The sequence below is a fragment of the Micromys minutus genome, assembly GCF_963924665.1.
Source record: "Micromys minutus genome assembly, chromosome: 20".
In the NCBI taxonomy this organism is placed as follows: Eukaryota; Metazoa; Chordata; class Mammalia; order Rodentia; family Muridae; genus Micromys; species Micromys minutus.
Window position 1 is genome coordinate 18,812,977 of NC_137955.1, and position 17,057 is coordinate 18,830,033.

Here is a 17,057-nt window from a genome sequence, read left to right on the forward strand (position 1 = left end):
TGGTCAATTTTGGAGAAAGTAATATGAGGTACTAAGAAGAAGTTATATTCTTTTGTTTTAGGATGGAATTTGCTATAAATGTCTTAAATCCATTTGCTTCATAACTTCTGTTAGTTCACTGTCTCTGTTTGGTTTCTGGTTCTATGATATGTACATGGATGGAGGAGGAGTTTTGAAGTCTTCCACTATTATTGTGTGTGGTGCAATATATGCTTTGGGATTTAATAAAGTTTTGTTTATGAATGTGGGTGCCCTTGCATTTGGAGCACAAACGTTCAGGATTAAGAGTTCATCTTCATAGAAATACTTTGATGAGTAAGAAGTTTCCTTTCTTATCTTTTTTCAAAACTTTAGTTTTAAAATTTATTTTACTCTATATTAGAATGGCCACTCCAGCTAATTTCTTGGAACCATGTTTGTGGAAATATTTTCCCAACTTTTTACTGTGAGATTGTGTCTGTCATTATCACTGAGATAAGTTTTCTGTATGCAGCAAAATGATGGGTCCAGTGAGTTAGTCTATGTTTTTTTATTGGAGAATTGAATCCATTCATGTTAAGAGATATTACAGAATAGCAATAGCATTTCACACTCATGTTCATAAACAGTATTCCTAGAACAAGCCTTCAATGACCCACTAAGGCAACAGAACTTGCTTGGAGCACTTCCTTTCTGCAAAGAGAGATGGTGAAAACATAGTCTCTGAATTTACTCCTATTGACCTACCTTAATTTAATTTTCTTTTCTAGAATTGTCTTTCCAGTTTCACATAATTATATATCAAAACACTTCTGGTTAAACTGCATCAGTTAAACGTGATTTCTCTAGTGTTTATTTCCAATCCCATAAACCAGCAGAAATCATTCTCACCCTGAACACCCACATACTTCCTTAATATTTTATTTGTTTTCACCCAATTTGATTACTTTTCTTAATTATTTTTATTGGATATTATATTTATTTACAATTCAAACATTATCCCATTTTCCCCCTCCCATCACTCCTTCCCCCTCCCCCTTCTTCTACAAAGATGCTCGCAATCCCACCTACCCACTCCCCTTCATAGCCCTGGCATTCCCCTACACTAGGAAAATGAACCTTACCAGGACCAAGGACTTCTCCTCCTATTGATGCCAGACAAGGCCATCCTCTGCTACATATGTGACTAGAGCTATGGATTCCTCCATGTTTACTCATTGATTGGTGTTTTAGTCCCTGGGGGATTTTATTGGTTGATATTGGTGTTCTTCCTATGGGGTTGCAAAACATTCCAGTTTCTTTAGTCCCTTTTCTAGCTCCTTTGTTGGGGTACACTTGTTCAGTCTGAGGGTTAGCTGCAAATATCCTCATTTGTATCAGTAAGGCTCTTGTGGAGCCTCTCAGGAGGCATTCATATCAGGCTCCTGTCAGCAAGCACTTCTTGGCATCAGCAATAGTGACTAGGCTTGTTGGCTACATATGAGTTGAATCCTCAAGTGGGACAGTCTCTGGATTTTCTCCAGTCCCTGCTCCACTATTTTTTACTCTATTTCTTCCCATAACTATTTTGTTCTCCCTTCTAAGAAGGACTGAAGTATCCACATTTTGGTCTTCCTTCTTGAGCTTCACATGAACTGTGAATTGTTTCTTGGGTATTCAATAGTTTTGGACTAGTATTCACTTATCATTGAGTGACTACGATGTGTTTTCTTTTATGACCGGATCGCCTCACTCAAGATAATATTTTCTAGTTTCATCCATTTGCCTATAATTTAATGTAGTAATTGTTTTTAATAGCTTAATAGGACTCCATTCTCTACCTTGCAGTTTAGTCTTTTCATTTATTAACTCAAAATTAAACATGATAGCTAGTGTAGTAAAGCAATTTAAAACGTTCATCTAATTGAAAAGAGACTTTGCTAGATTAGACAGATAAAACATGGCATCAACATTTTGAGCTATTCAAACAGAATTTCATGATTGATATAATTATATAGTAACTTGATCTCATATGTCTGAGGTTATTTAAATTTAGTCTAATGCTAGACATATATAAATATAAAATAATTAGAAAAGATCATATAAATGTTCCGTTTTCATCTTAGAAAACAAAAGTATACCACCACTGTGCTACAGATAATCACTGCAAATTACAGAGAATTTCAAACGTGAGGTTGAATATAAAAATAAGCATGTGTATTATTATCTGAGATATTAATGCATTTCTTGGAGATGTCTATGTGAGCCCCCTTCCCTTCTCTCTCTCCTCTCTTCTGTCTCCCTTCACCCCCTTGTGTGTGTGTGTGTGTGTGTGTGTGTGTGTATAACAAATAACTCACTTACCACAAATACTCACCCTCCACAAATCCATACATGTTCCTTATCTATCTTACATTTTCATCAAAGGGATTCATTTCATCTCTTCTCTCCTTCTCCAAATTAGACTTCATATTGAATTTCTAGAAGTTGCATCAGTCATGGTTTTGTCCTGGCACAGAATCAGCTCCTAAAACATAAAATTTGAGAATATTATAAGAACCTTTCCAGATTTATTTCCTATATGAAAGAGATAATAACACAGAGGGAGGAGACTTTCGCAATATAAGAATATTTGCCAATGTCCAAATACAATGTGTAATTTGCAGTTGTATTCAGTTTAATAATTTTCCCATCATGTCCTTTTATTGTTCTTCTGTAGGTTTAGTTTTTATTATTTGTTAATATCAAGGATCTAGCTTTAGAGACTTGTGTGGTTGTGTGTGCGCCATGTAATACAAAAATTTGGGAAGATGAGCCCTGAATAACATCATGATATTCTGTGTTACAATAAAGAATTTTGGTTTTGTTGATAATAAACATTAAGTATGGATAAAACCAAATCATTTCATTGAAGTCAAAATTATACATCTGCCATCTGAGATGCTCATGTGGTTTTAGTACATCTATGGACTGAAGCTAGTTGTAAATTTGTAATTTTACAGTTGTGGATTTCTATTTTAGTAAACCATAGTGAGAACTTTTCATTAAACATGTGTTTTCATATAATGTAAAATTTACTATAATTATATTAGAAAATTGGTAGGTATTATGGAAAGATTAAAAATCAAATAGTTCTATCATGGCCTTTTAGTATACAGAGAATTGTATTATGAAAATATCTAGCTTCAAGTAGTAGATTTGAATAAGTTCTCATGTGTCATTGGCCAAGTCAAACATCATTTTAATTATCTCAGGTTTTTTGATATTTAATGACATAGCAAATAAAACATTTCAGAATCTTATAGATTTGGTGAAAAAATCCAGTAATTATTGAGAAGCTAGACTGATTCCATGGCAGACCTCAAATTGGCCTTTAAGGAGACTAGGCCTAAGTCTCTGCTTCCAATTGGGTAAGCCCAGGCATGTCCAGACTTCAGAAACTGCCATCCAACCTGGCCTGAGGCAAGAAAAATTGGTCAGAAGTAGTTTCTGTGACAATTTCCAGCCTTCCTCACCTATACCCCAGCAAAATTCCAGCCCCCACACTCCAGTAATGGAATGTCCATAGGGATGAACCGTAGAAATTAACATAGAAGTGACATACCCTAGAATTCTCTAATTGATTTAAATTAGGTCTACAACTCAGGTAATTTTCTCTCTATCTTGGCAATGGGGAGACCCCAACATGCTGGACTTCTGCAGAATAAAACACTCTTTATGTTTACATATTTCTAGAGTCAGGGGTATCATTCTTCAGCGAATTATGCAACCTTATCGAGTATTAGAAGACTTTGAAGTTATCTCATAACTATATTTATATAGTCATAATATGATAAACTACTATAATATAATAGTAGTTTGATCACCAGATGAAATGCAACAAAATAACACAATAGGGGCTGGAGCACTCAGTTGTTATGAACAATGGCTACTTTGCCATAGATCCTGAGTTTGATTTCTAGCACCAACATGCCACATCAGAACCCTCTTAAACTCTAGTCCAACTGGACCTGATACCATTCTCCGATGACATCTTTGGGCACTGCATGAACATGATGCACAGATATTCATGCAGGCAAAACACCCATCCCTGAATTTTATAAATATAATCGAAAATTTTACTTTATTATTTTTATTTTCCCATAATAATCATTAGGTCCTTGTGGGAAAATGATATCACTACAATTCATCAAATTCTAGAATGCTTAGGACTTGCAGAGACTTTCATGTTAACTTTAGATATAATTTTCTTCCAATGCATACTGTACAGTACAGTGTGATAACAATTTTCTAATGGCATCCTCTTTAATAATGTTAATTTTAAACCTCCAGTATGCTTGATGCTGCTAAGAGGTCTTGTAATTTTGGAAATCTCTACAATTTCTAAGATCAAGTTCCTTGCCAATTTACAAAGGCCCCAGTTTCTTTTAAATCCTGATATATAACTTTGGACAAATGAAAAATGTGTCAGAAAAATGAACATGAAAGGTCAGTGGTTCCTTGAATAAGGTATACTTTATAACAGACATTGAGAACAGCAACTTCAGTCTACCAGGAAGAGCAGCAGGGTTCTCTCCATAGGCATTATAGGTGGAAGAATACCCTTTGAACTCTCACACTGGGGCCAACTACTGGGTGACTCATGGGCACGAAATAATTGAAGAGTACCCCTATGAAGTTGTTTGGCTCACCTCCTAAGGTTCAAAGGAAAACCCATCCTGGGATAGAAATTTTCATCTCACCTTTGAACAATTTGCACTAAACCAAATATTTAACTTTAAATTTTTGAAGAGAGTGTTCACTTTTTTTTCATACCTCTAATTTAACCAAATTGTATGTTTGGTTTTTCAAATCACATTTCACACACTAATCGATCCCCTGTTGTTCTATTAATATCTTGTACTTCATATTTTTATGATAGTGAAGTTCATGAGACAATAAACTATTTAAGGAATCTACAGACTAAGACTGTGACATGGTGCTGTATTTTATTATAGCCAGGAACAGTTTATTCATAGGTATTTAGACCCTGTGGTTTCAGTCAACATGGTGAATAGACCATGTCGATAAAACAGAAAGAAGATAGACATTCTGATTTTTTTACACCCACACAGAATGGTGAGATTGACTTTAAAACAATGTGCATTGTTTATATAAAACTACAAAATATTATATACATCAAAGTCAAGACAGAGTACCTTTTCAACTTCAAAGCTCATACCTGATTTATATTATGATTTCTCTTCCCAGCTTACTGGGTACATTTTGCTATTGAAGTCTTGCTTTACTACAACAAACATCAAATTGGCCTCTGAAAAAGTGAAAAAATATAGTATCTGGTGAGACTTCATGTAAACTCACATGTAGTAAGTACAATGTCACTTAAAGGGCAGATAAACATTTGCATGAATTGTTGCTAGTTTTGGTTGACTTGTTACTAAATATCTTAGCAAAGTAAACAAAACCAACCAAATAACAAATTAAAAAGAGATAAAATCAAAAAAAAAAAAAATCTGGGCAAAGGAACCAGTTATCTCTCCTAGAAATAGCTATCCCTCCTGAACGTCCTTTTCATACAGCCAACAGGATTGGCTGTAAGACATTCTAAAGGTTACTTTCGATTTCTCGTCCACAGTCTATAGGCTGAGGTTCCCTTTTAATCTTTGCTGTGATTACGTGATGTCAGATGAGTTTCCAAACAAATAATATTTTGTGAATTAGGAAGAGAAAGAAACAAAATAAAATAAATCTAGTGTACCAAAGAATTATATTTTTTGACACATTCATATAATTAAATAATTATTAACTCCTTTTTTTCAAGTTATCTCCACAAGAGGTTAGGTTTTTTTCTTCTTCATAGAATTTCTGATTTTCTTAGATTTTTCCCTGTTGAGAGAACCAGAACAGCTTGCCACAGAAAGTAACTTGAACTTCGAAAACATGTCGTATAAATAAAATCTGAGATGTACAAACAAAAACTCTTAATACATTTATAGACATTTATAGACATTAATAATTTCTTTCTCTACACCTTTGGCCTGTGGCAAAAACAAGGGTGGTTTTTACCTAAAATGTGGATTCAGCCATCTTTTTAACAACATCCAAATATAGTTATATTTCTGTTGAAGAAGAAAAGCTTTAAAAACTCAGCTGAATTATGAGGTGAAAGACAATAGGAAAGCAGACAAAAAGCATTTTTATATACACCTACACACACAAAAAATACAAAAATTTTAGAGAGTTTTAAGTGGAAGTTGGTTTGATTCATTTGTTGATAACTAAAATTTTCTCCCTGCACCAGCATTTCTACTTAAAATATTCCCTACCGTTTGTGTGAATAGTCTCATAATTAAAGAAACTTAGTCTTCAAATCTTAAGTACTCGATAGCAAATGTTGCTCTGCCCACACTCCCTTGATATTTGTTAAAGACCTGGAAACATATGCTTCAGCTAGAATAATTTTCTTCCTTGGTCCGCCCCCTTTCTGCTCCTCAGTTGCTAGTGGGTGAAAATCTGAAAGCAGCTCAAGTATGAGGTAATATCTTTTACAGGTAATGCTTTAGATGAAAAAAAAATCACAAAATATTTAAAAATGGTATCCCTTTTATCCATGAAATCAGTTGTCACTAATCTCAAAATCTTTCTTAAATAAACATGCTGATTTTTATTCAGGGTAGACATAAGGACCGTGTTTCATTCTTCTCCTGCCGGGCATCTTATTTTGCCAGCACCATTTGTAGAAGAAGGTGTTTTTTCTCCAGTGAGTGTTTTGACATTTTTGTTAAAAATCAGGCATCTCTAGCTCTATGGTTTTATGTCTAGATCTGTTCATTCATCTACATATTTCTGTTCTCTTGCCATACTTCCTTTTGTTACAGTGACTCTGAAATATATCTTGAAATTAGTGTGATGATACCATAAGTTTTTTCCTTCTTCAGAATTCAATCAACTACCAGATATCTCATGCTTTGCAAAGTTGAGACACTGTCAAATTTTCTTTCTGAATTTTTTTTAAGGCTGAAGAGAGATGTTGGAAAAATAGGAAGCCATAATTATTAAAATACATTATATCATTGGGAACACAAATGAGCACACATAACAACATGACTACAGTTAACACACACACACACACACACGCACACACACGGAAATTACATACCAATACCCATGACAAATATAGACTCAGAATGCAGAAAACAGAATGCAGACATATATAGAACATACATAAAACAAACACTATAATCAATTTGACTTTATCTCTGAAATGGAGAATTGGTTCAATACATGTAAGTCAGTAAAATCAATGAACCATATAAGTGGCCTTAACAAAAAAAATCACATTATCATCTGAATGGCTACACAAAAAGCTTTGACAAAATTCACCATGCCCTCATGAATACTTATGTTTATGCCCATATGCCAATGCCAGTTTCATCCTTGAGCAGAGAAACTTCTCTTTGCAGCAGTATTAAATGCAGGGATTTTAAACTGGCCAGAGTGTTGTAAGTGACTCTTAGGTGTTCAGTGCTAGCATAATTATGCAGCAACTCATCCTGTCTAAGCTGTAGGGAACATTTCCTAGGATGGTAAACATAGGAAAGAGTAAGAGGACCGAGAGGACTGTGGTTAAATATACTTTCTGTCTAAGTTCCCAATGCTATCTCCAGGAATTTTGGTGCTCCTCTGGTGTTTATGTTGCTGGTGGCCCAGAAAAGGTTCTGATTAGATATGTATGTAAGGCATCTGTCTTAGCCAGTATTCTATTGCTGCAAAGAGCCACCATGATCTTAGCAACTCATTCAGATATAAGCACTTCATTGGGGTTGGCTTACATTTCTAGAGTTATGTCCATAGTCCTCAAGATTGGGAGCGTGGCAACACATGGGTAGACATAGTAGCTGAGAACCAGACATCCGGATTAGAGGAGAACTAGACAAGAGAGATTCATTATGCCTGGCTTGGGATTTTGAAGCCTCCAAGCTCACCCCATTCCAGGTGACTCACTTTCTCCTACTGGGTCACACCCACTCCAACAAGGCCATACCTCCCCCTAACACCACTCTTTGTGATCAAGAATTCAAATCTCGGAACCTATGAGACTTATCCAGTCTGTCATAGAATCCCTTCCTTCTGTGAAACCCAATTCAATTCCTCTGCTTTGGAAGATTAGTCATTTGCTCTCCTTTCTAGAGCATATCTTCATTTTCACTATATGTCATCAATATGAAGCTTTATTTGCAACACTTTTCTAGCTATCTTAACATTTATGGACTATTTTCATTTTTTGTTTTAAATGCATTTTCCACACACATTCTATGTTTTATTAAGAACTTTCTACATGTATGCATGATTTCATCAAATATACCTCTAATTTCCTCCTTGTAACAGTTACTTCTTGACCAAGGCAACATATAGAGGAATTTACTTGGGTGTGTTGTTTCAGAGGGTTAGGGTCCATGATGGCGGAGTAAAATCACAGTGGTATGAGTAGCTGAGATCCCCTATCTTGAACCATAGTATTAAGCAGAAAAGAAGGACTGGAAACATATACAATATAACATTTTTAACTCTTAAAGCCTGACTTCAGTGACAAGCTTCCACTATCACAGACACACCTCCTAAGTCTCACCAAAGAGTCACACAAACTAGGGAGAAAGTATTCAATTGTCTAATACTACAGGAGGATGTCTCATTTAAACCACCACATAACCATTCAATGGTTCCTCATAATCTCTACTAGATTTTCTTCACAATTCTAGAAGCCTCCTTTTCTTAATAACTTACCACCTCCTTTTAGAACTGCATGTATGTAAACAGATGTAGTACTATCTACTATGGCATGGATAGCATTTCAGGCCCTCATCTCTGATATAAACTTATTCTTTTTTTTCCCCAGTACCCGTTATTGCCATTAGCTTCTGAGCTGTTTGTTAGACTCTATCTGCTTCTTCATGATTTGTGCAGGAATTTCTGACTGCTTGACCTTGTGTTGATTATTCAGTCCCAGTTACTGTGATTTTAAGCACAAAATGTTCTGTTATACATAACCAATATTGTTTCACGGCAGATATCTACTGCTTCTCTTAAAAATCTTTCTGGCCCCCCTTCTGTGGTGATTCTGAGGGGAATCTTCTGGTTCATGGGTGTCCCACTTAGAACTGAGAACTTTCGCTTTCTCTTATTCTTTGCATGGTGACCAGTTTTTGCTCTCTGTCTGATTCATAAACTATTGCACACAGACACTTTTCTGATGAGGGTTGAGACATGTGCTAATCTTTGGGTTGAATAGAAGAATTTGGGGATCGGTTTAATACTATGCCAATTTTCCAATGATAGCATTGTGCTCTTTCATAATTCCTATGAAATAGTCACTAATAATGTTTCAACCCAATTTTTTCTATTACCCATAAGCTCTGTCTTTTGGAATGGAATTTAAATCTAATCAGAAAGTATGTGGTTACTCTTCAAACATTCATGCCACCATTGCACCAGTGGCTGTATTCTGCTGGGCCATTCATTAATTTTTTAAAATCATGTTCCATTTGATCTCTTATTTTAAAGTGACACATTAAAGAGAAATGAAAACTCACTCATGATTTTTAGGTATTTTGCTTAATATAGGCTTTTAAATCATTGATGGATTTTTCTTTCTTTTAAAAAATTATTTTATTCTCTTTTTGAAGAAGGACTGAGGTATCCCCATGTTTACCTTCCTTCTTTTTGAACTTCATAATATATGTGTATTGCTTCTTGGGTATTGGGTATTCAGAGTTTTCTGGGGCTAGTGTCTGCTTATCAGTGAGTGAATACCATGTGTGTTCTTTGTGACTGGGTTCCCTCACTCAGGATAGTGTTTTCTAGTTCCATCCATTTGCCTACAAATTTATGAAGTTATTGTTTCTAATAGCTGAGTAGTACTCCATTGTGTTAATGTACCACACTTTCTGTGTCCGTTCGTCTGTCAATGGACATGTGGGTTCTTTTCAGCTTCTGCCTATTATAAATAAGGCTGCTATGAATATGGTGAAGCATGTGTCCTTGTTATATGCTGAAGCATCTTTGGGGTATATGCCCAGGCAAAACTCCCATGAGGTCAAACACCAAATTTTGTGCATACTTTGAGAGCCCTATTGATCCAGTTGCATATGTAATTGAAGATGGCACTGTCTGGCATCAATGTGAGAAGAGGCTTTTGTTCCAGGGAGGGCATGTTTCCCAATGTAGGGGAATGCCAAGGCAATGGGGTAGAGAGGGTCATCACAAGGGAGTGCACCTTTGCGAAGGCAAATGGAGAGGGAGGAGAGATGGAAGTAGGGTGGGGTAAATCTCACATGTAAATACAGAGTATTTAATAAAAAATGTAAAAAAAATAGAAGAAAAAAGTTTAATAAAAATATGTAAGGTACTGCTCCATTTCCAAGAATCTTTTATAATAAAGTGAAAACTTACAGTAATAGTCAAAAATGATTTCATATATTTACATTCCAGTCATTGTCTTTTCTCCCTCTTGTGGTCCAGATCCGTGGCCTGATACCCACCCATTCTCCACTTATATTAAAACAGTTACAGCTCAGTAAGACTGTTGAGTACTTTTCTTCCTTAGTCACATCTCTTGAGGACTGTCCTGAGTCTACTTCCCATGCAAATGGTGGTGCCCCATCTTATACAGAGCATATACATTTTGACAAACTAGTATTTGTTCTACAAGTAGCTATGCAACCACAGCAACTACTCAGTTTATAATGTCTTCATGCTAAATAACACTAGTACTTACTTTAAACATTTGCTTTTACATTTTTGGAAACTCAGAGTACCTTTTGTAGTCTATTTATAAACACGTCCTAAATTCTTTCTTAATTTTTTCCTTAAGTCCATATACTCATTTTTTATATTAAAATTACTTGTTCTTGAGATGAGCATTTATGAATATTTTAGAAGTTTCCTTCGAGAATTAGAATAATATTTCAGGTGTTGAATAAAGTGATCATACCATTTATTAATGTTGTCATAATGTTTCCATTTGGAGACATGTTATAGTACTAAGTTTAGTTTTTTTGAATGTTCATATGTTTATTATGGGAAATTATAGTTTTCATTATATTTCCTACATATATATCACATGTTTTCATTTTTTCTCTCTTACAACTTTATTTTAAAAAAGAGGGATACATATACATATTTTAAAGGCATTCTGGCATAACACTATATGAATATATTTTTGTCAGTAGTTCTTGATCTCCACATATCTATCTGTCTATAAAACAATTTTAGAAAATGTGTCTTATGGGTGACCAAAAAAGACAAGTGACAATAAAACTATCACTACCTCACTAAATGTGAAGACTGTATTTTATTTCATCTTATTTTACTGATTTGAGCTTAATGCTTTATTTTGTTATAATCCCCTAAAAAGTCTGAATGCTTCGTAAGACTCTAACCATACTATAAAAAAATTAGTCATGGACTCCGTGTGAATATTTTTTGTTCTTGCCTGTAAGAACTTAAGTCAAGTCATAACTGGATGGTAGCTTTCCATATTGTGAGCCTTAAATTTCCATGCCTATATTTTGAGTTTTTTTTTTTATATCACACAGAACCATATCTATCCAGTATTTTTTATTTGAGCTTTATTGCTGATTATATTGTCCAACCCAGTTTAAAAATAAAAATGGTCCCACTATCTGTGTCATAGGACTATAGCATCAAAAAGACAACCTAACATCTTGTTCATAGTAACTAGTTTTGTCTGTCAATTTGACTCAAGCTGGAGTTATCACAGAGAAAGCAGTCTTCCTTGAGGAAATTCCTCCATGAGATCCAACCGTAGGGCATTTTTTTAAAGTGGTGATCAGGGAGGGAGAGACCATTGTGGGTGGTGCCATACCTGGGCTGGTAGACCTGGGTTCTATAAGAAAGAAAGCTGAGCAAGCCAGTAAATAACCTCCCTCCAAGGCCTGTACATCAGTTCCTGCTTCCTGCCTTCCTTTTTTGATGAACAGCAATGTGAAAGTGTAAGCTGAATAAACTCTTTCTTTCCTAACTTGCTTCTTGGTCATAACGTTTTGTGCAGGAGTAAATACCTTAGACAATGTCTCTGGTAAATGCTCAGAAACTTATAAAAGTCTTCCAATCCCTGCAAGTCATAGGACAGTGAATGACATGAGGACACATTTTATTTTTTATTTTTTTGGATGTCATGACAGGTGACAGTATATTCTCTCTTTTTTTTAATGTTATGATGTCTTAAAACTCAAAAGTAGAGAATCCATTAGGAGCCAAACACATAAATAACAGATTGCTCCTCTCCTAGCAGCTATCAATTAACATTTCCTCCTCAGTTAGCAGGGGGACTTCATGCCTACCTACTCCATGCTGCCATTTTATCTAGATTTAGCCTTAGCAGGTTTTCTGCAGGCTGTCATAACCACTGTTAGGTCATATATGAAACAGCCATGTTGATTCTGCAATGTACATTTTTGTTGTAATCATTTTACTCCTGTGGTTTAGTTACATACATAAGACCTAACAGTATATGTATAAAACAATTTTAATAATAATAATAATAATAATAATAATAATAATAATAATAATATCAGGTGGATATAATAGGGAATTTATTTTAAAGGAATCTGGGGATGATTGAATATGATAAAATATATATGAAATTCTCAAAGAATTAATAAGTCTTAAGTCAAAAACAAAATTAAAAGAAACACTCAGTGCTCAATAAAATGTAGTTAGAAGCCAAGGAGTACTTTGAGATAGGGCTTTTTGAAGAGTTCTAAATTTAAATGTGAGGAGTGATTTCATAAACTATTTCTACTCACTCAACCTTCATAAATTAAAGATTTTTTTCTTTTTCTGACAAATCTACATGTCATCGTGAAGAAAGATCACTGAAGTATAGACATACTTAGACAGAGAACTGTGCTCCACTCTGTCTTTAGATTAAAGTGAAATATCAAGAAAATAAAAATACACCTTTCACGTAAGGGATAAACAGATATTTGCATTCATTAGACTGACTCTAAGTTAGGTTCTTCATTTGTACTGAGTTTGACTATGCCTTTCTGTTATCCAAAGAAAGGCAATTACAAGCGTAATTATATATATCATAAGACTACCATTCTAAGATTGCTTTAAAAAGTCTAATTATTTTCTAATCAACCAGGAAAGCAAACAATCACAAATGTTAAACAAACTCTTATTGGGATATAATAATCTTTAAGTCCGATGTGATCGATTTAAAATCTTATCATTGTAAACTCAGAAGTATTTTCTAGGTAGCAATTTGAGGGAAGATTGACATTTAATTGGCCTAAAACTATTTTTAGATGCTCTTTGTTATCTTTTGTTGTTATTTAAACAATTATTATTTTTTATTGGTTATTATATTTATTTACATTTCAAATTTTATCCCCCTTTTTGGTTTTCCATTTGCAAACCTTCATATCCCATCCTCCTTTCCCCCTGCTTTTATGAGGGTGTGTCTCCACCCACTTACCCACTCCAGTCTCACTGTCTAGCCTTTCCCTATGCTTGTCCATTGAGCCTTTGTTGGATCCAGGGTTTCTCCTTTCATTGATGCCAGATAAGTCCATCCTCTGCTACATATGCAGTTGGAGCCATGGATCCCTCCATGCATACTCTTTGTTTGGTAGCTATTATTATGTACATTGTTTTATGAAAAATTTTTGTCAGTCTCTACATTTTACTTAACAGCAAGAAGCTGTATTGAGAAAGGAAGATAAGGGTTTGAGTCAGGCAGAAGGTATATACCTACTAGCCTAGAGATGGGGTTAGAAGGAGCTTGATTGAAAATAGAGTTTAAGTGGCATCCTCAAATAATCAATTTGTTTTTAGGGGAACAACACCTCTGGTGATATTTATTTGGGGATGGCAAATGGACGGCATTCAAATAACATATCTAGTTGAGAATCCAGTGCACAGAGGCCAGCTAAAATTCTTCTGAGAATCGTGCACACAGGAAATGTACTTAAAGCTACAAGAGGTAGTATTGGTACACACTTCACAGTATACTTAGAAACTGTAAGCTATGGGAAAGTCTTGTATATAAAGGCAGGTGGGAATGAGAGAATTAGTCAGCAGATGTTGATAAATCGAGACCTTCATCAAGGACGAAGTAAAAGCATAGCTGGGCAGATGATCAAAAACCGAGCTCTGCAAAGAGGATTGGGGGCACGTTCTTAAAACTGGTTCCTAATGGATGCAAAACCACTATCCTTTAATAAGCAAAGTTTTAAAAATCCGGTCAATTATTGTAAAATGAATTGGGGATGTACAGCTCACAGTTTTATTCTACACACAAGGTCCTGGGTTTCCCCCATACCATTGGGGGTGGAGCAAAACCACAAATTAGTATGTTTAGATTGTTGAAGCAAAAGAAGTCAATATACTCAGGCAAATACCCCTGGTCAAGATGAAGGCATCTTGTCTAAAGGCAGGAGAAAAGACAGGAGAAATGGAGCCTGTTAAGGACTGTGGAAAATGTTTCTGCTAATACAGAAAAATGGGAAGAGTCTATTATAATGTTGAAACCAAAGTCATGAGGGTTTTAAGAAAGAGGAGAACACAGTTAAGTAGTAGAGTGCCCACATAAGAGTATATGAAGCAATATCAAACTTTCGGCATCACCAGTTAGCATAACCATATACAAGAAAGAATGCAGCTACAGGAGGACTTTCTCTTAGCTGACGTTACTAAAGATGTTTATATTACCTTAGGATTTGAACCTTTGTTTCACAAGCTTGTTTTAACGAATCATTCATACTTTCACCTAAAAGAATCCCTTCTCTGCTCATCTTGTTCTCAGTGGTTAAATTGCTAGTCTACAGGAAACATTTAAATGCATTTACATATTGTATAAATGAGTATTATTCTAAAGTCAAGCTAAAATTTTCCTCATATTGGGTATATAGTTCTTCTAAATTTATTTAAGACAGTTAAACTGGGAATGATATTGGCTGCTCATGATCCCAGCACTTAGAAAGCTAACTAGTTAAGATCAGGAAGTTCAAGCAGGAAGATGGGAGTTTAAGCTATCCCCTGATACACAATGCATTTTAAGCTAATATGGTCTCTATAAGGCTTTGTCTCTAAAACAGACAGACAGACAGAACAAAATGTGAGGGAAACAGTTCTTAAGGAATAAAAGGAATCAAAGAAAGAAGAAGGTAGAAATAAAATGTTTCATATTACTTTGAATTACTTGTGTAAGCCTGTGCTGATACTTTTCCATCTAATGTTTATGAGCAATAAATTCATTCCTTTTGAAATGTTAAAAGGTTTAAAAATATCAGGCTCAAATGCGGACTCTCTTTTGTGAAACTTACTAAAACCATTTATTTTTTTCTCAACAGCAGTTTAAATGTTCTTGTTGATAATAGGGAAAATCTGAGTACATATCAGATCAATATTCAGGTATTGGCTTGGGAGATTTCAGAATGTTCTCACTGAGGATATTAAAAAGAGGACCCAGATTTTAGAAAAGACACTATATTATTTTCTGACAGTATTTACCACATCCTAGGGCAATTAATGCGATTTTTAAATGGAAAGGCTTTAAATAAAAATTAAACCATGATTGTGAGGATTGAGTATAGTTATCAAAGGGAATTTAGCTAATATATCCCATTTTATGTATTCATGACCATGATTTGTTGCAAAAGAAAGAACTGATCTCTCAAATATAATTTGTTATTTTCAAGATTTTATTTTTTCTAAATAAAATGCTCGACCATTTATAGTTTCTACTGATGTTAATCATTCCTGAAGTGGTATTACTTGGCAAACCACGGACAGTTTCCAGAAGTATCACACTGTGGTTCTGAATGTATAAAAGAGGTATATAATACACAAAAAGTCATCAAAAGAATTAATTGTCTAAGGCTTCGATTTCTTTACTACTTTTGGGAATGATTCTTAAGCAGGAGTTGATGAGATAGAATTATTCCATGATTTAGCTTCAAATATGTAGAGAAGAAATAAATACCACTGTCAGGAATTAAGCCATCATTTCTTCCCTTTTTCTTGGTGACAAATATTTAAGTTTTCAGACAAAAAGGAGAGAACTATTCATTTAGTATTTAGGAATTACATTGTAAAAGCAAGCATTGTGAAGAGCTACCTATGGGCTAACAAATCAAATTAAAGGTTTGCATTATAGATGACTGTTTTTAGGTTATATCAGAGAGAGAGAGAGAGAGAGAGAGAGAGAGAGAGAGAGAGAGAGAGAGAGAGAGAGAGAGAGAGAGAGAGAGAGAGAGAGATAAGGAGCAGGAGCAGGGGTCTTCAAGTTTAGGGAGGGATTGCTAAAGAGGAAAGGGGAATTGAATTTTATTGGTTCACCTTAGTTCTTAATGGGAAGTAAGTGTGTAGAGACAATAAACATAGTTGAGTTTGGAATTCTTCTTAATATTACTAATTTATCTACACAACACCACTTATTATCTTTAACTATGGGAGAAAATGAGCTCTATGAGAAAAGAAATTGTCTGTAAAAGAATATTTGCCAACATTATCATTATTAATGATTCACTTGAAATAAACTGGTACAACCACTCTGAACACCCCAGAAACAACTTACAGACTAAATGTAATTCAAGAAAAACAAAGGCCAAAAAAAATCATTATGCTTAATCTTTACACACCAAGAAAACTTTGACTATTTCCAGGTTATATCTCGTTTTACATGTACTTCATGCTCATTGTAGCTAGTAAGATTTTAAGGCATACTATCAAACCTTTAAAACAATCAAGTACTGACAAAAATGCATTCATATACTGTTACTCAAAAATGCTTTTAAAATCTGTACATTTTCTTTGTTTTTTTTTTAAAATAAAGTTGTTCAATTAAAAAAAAAACTGGTTCATGCTTCACACCCAAAAGAGACTGTTTATTTTCAATCTCTGCCTCAAGTTATCTTTCATTATTTGGAACAAAGACAAACATAGCATTTGTTTTATGTAATTAAGTTTAGAATCTATACTTGACTAAGGTTGTGTTCTTAGATGTTTTTATTAATGAAATTCTTAGAATACTCTATATATTATTTCTTAATTTTTTGTATGATCATGAA

The 17,057-nt window shown here is 34.5% G+C and overlaps 1 protein-coding gene across 6 annotated transcripts in view; it reads left to right on the forward strand.

Annotated features, from left to right (window-relative positions):
• HCN1 (hyperpolarization activated cyclic nucleotide gated potassium channel 1) overlaps positions 1 to 17,057 on the forward strand; it is a gene marked incomplete at both ends in the record, with an annotated part of 345,716 nt that overhangs the window by 39,698 nt on the left and 288,961 nt on the right. The gene's annotated exons all lie outside the window — the stretch shown is intronic.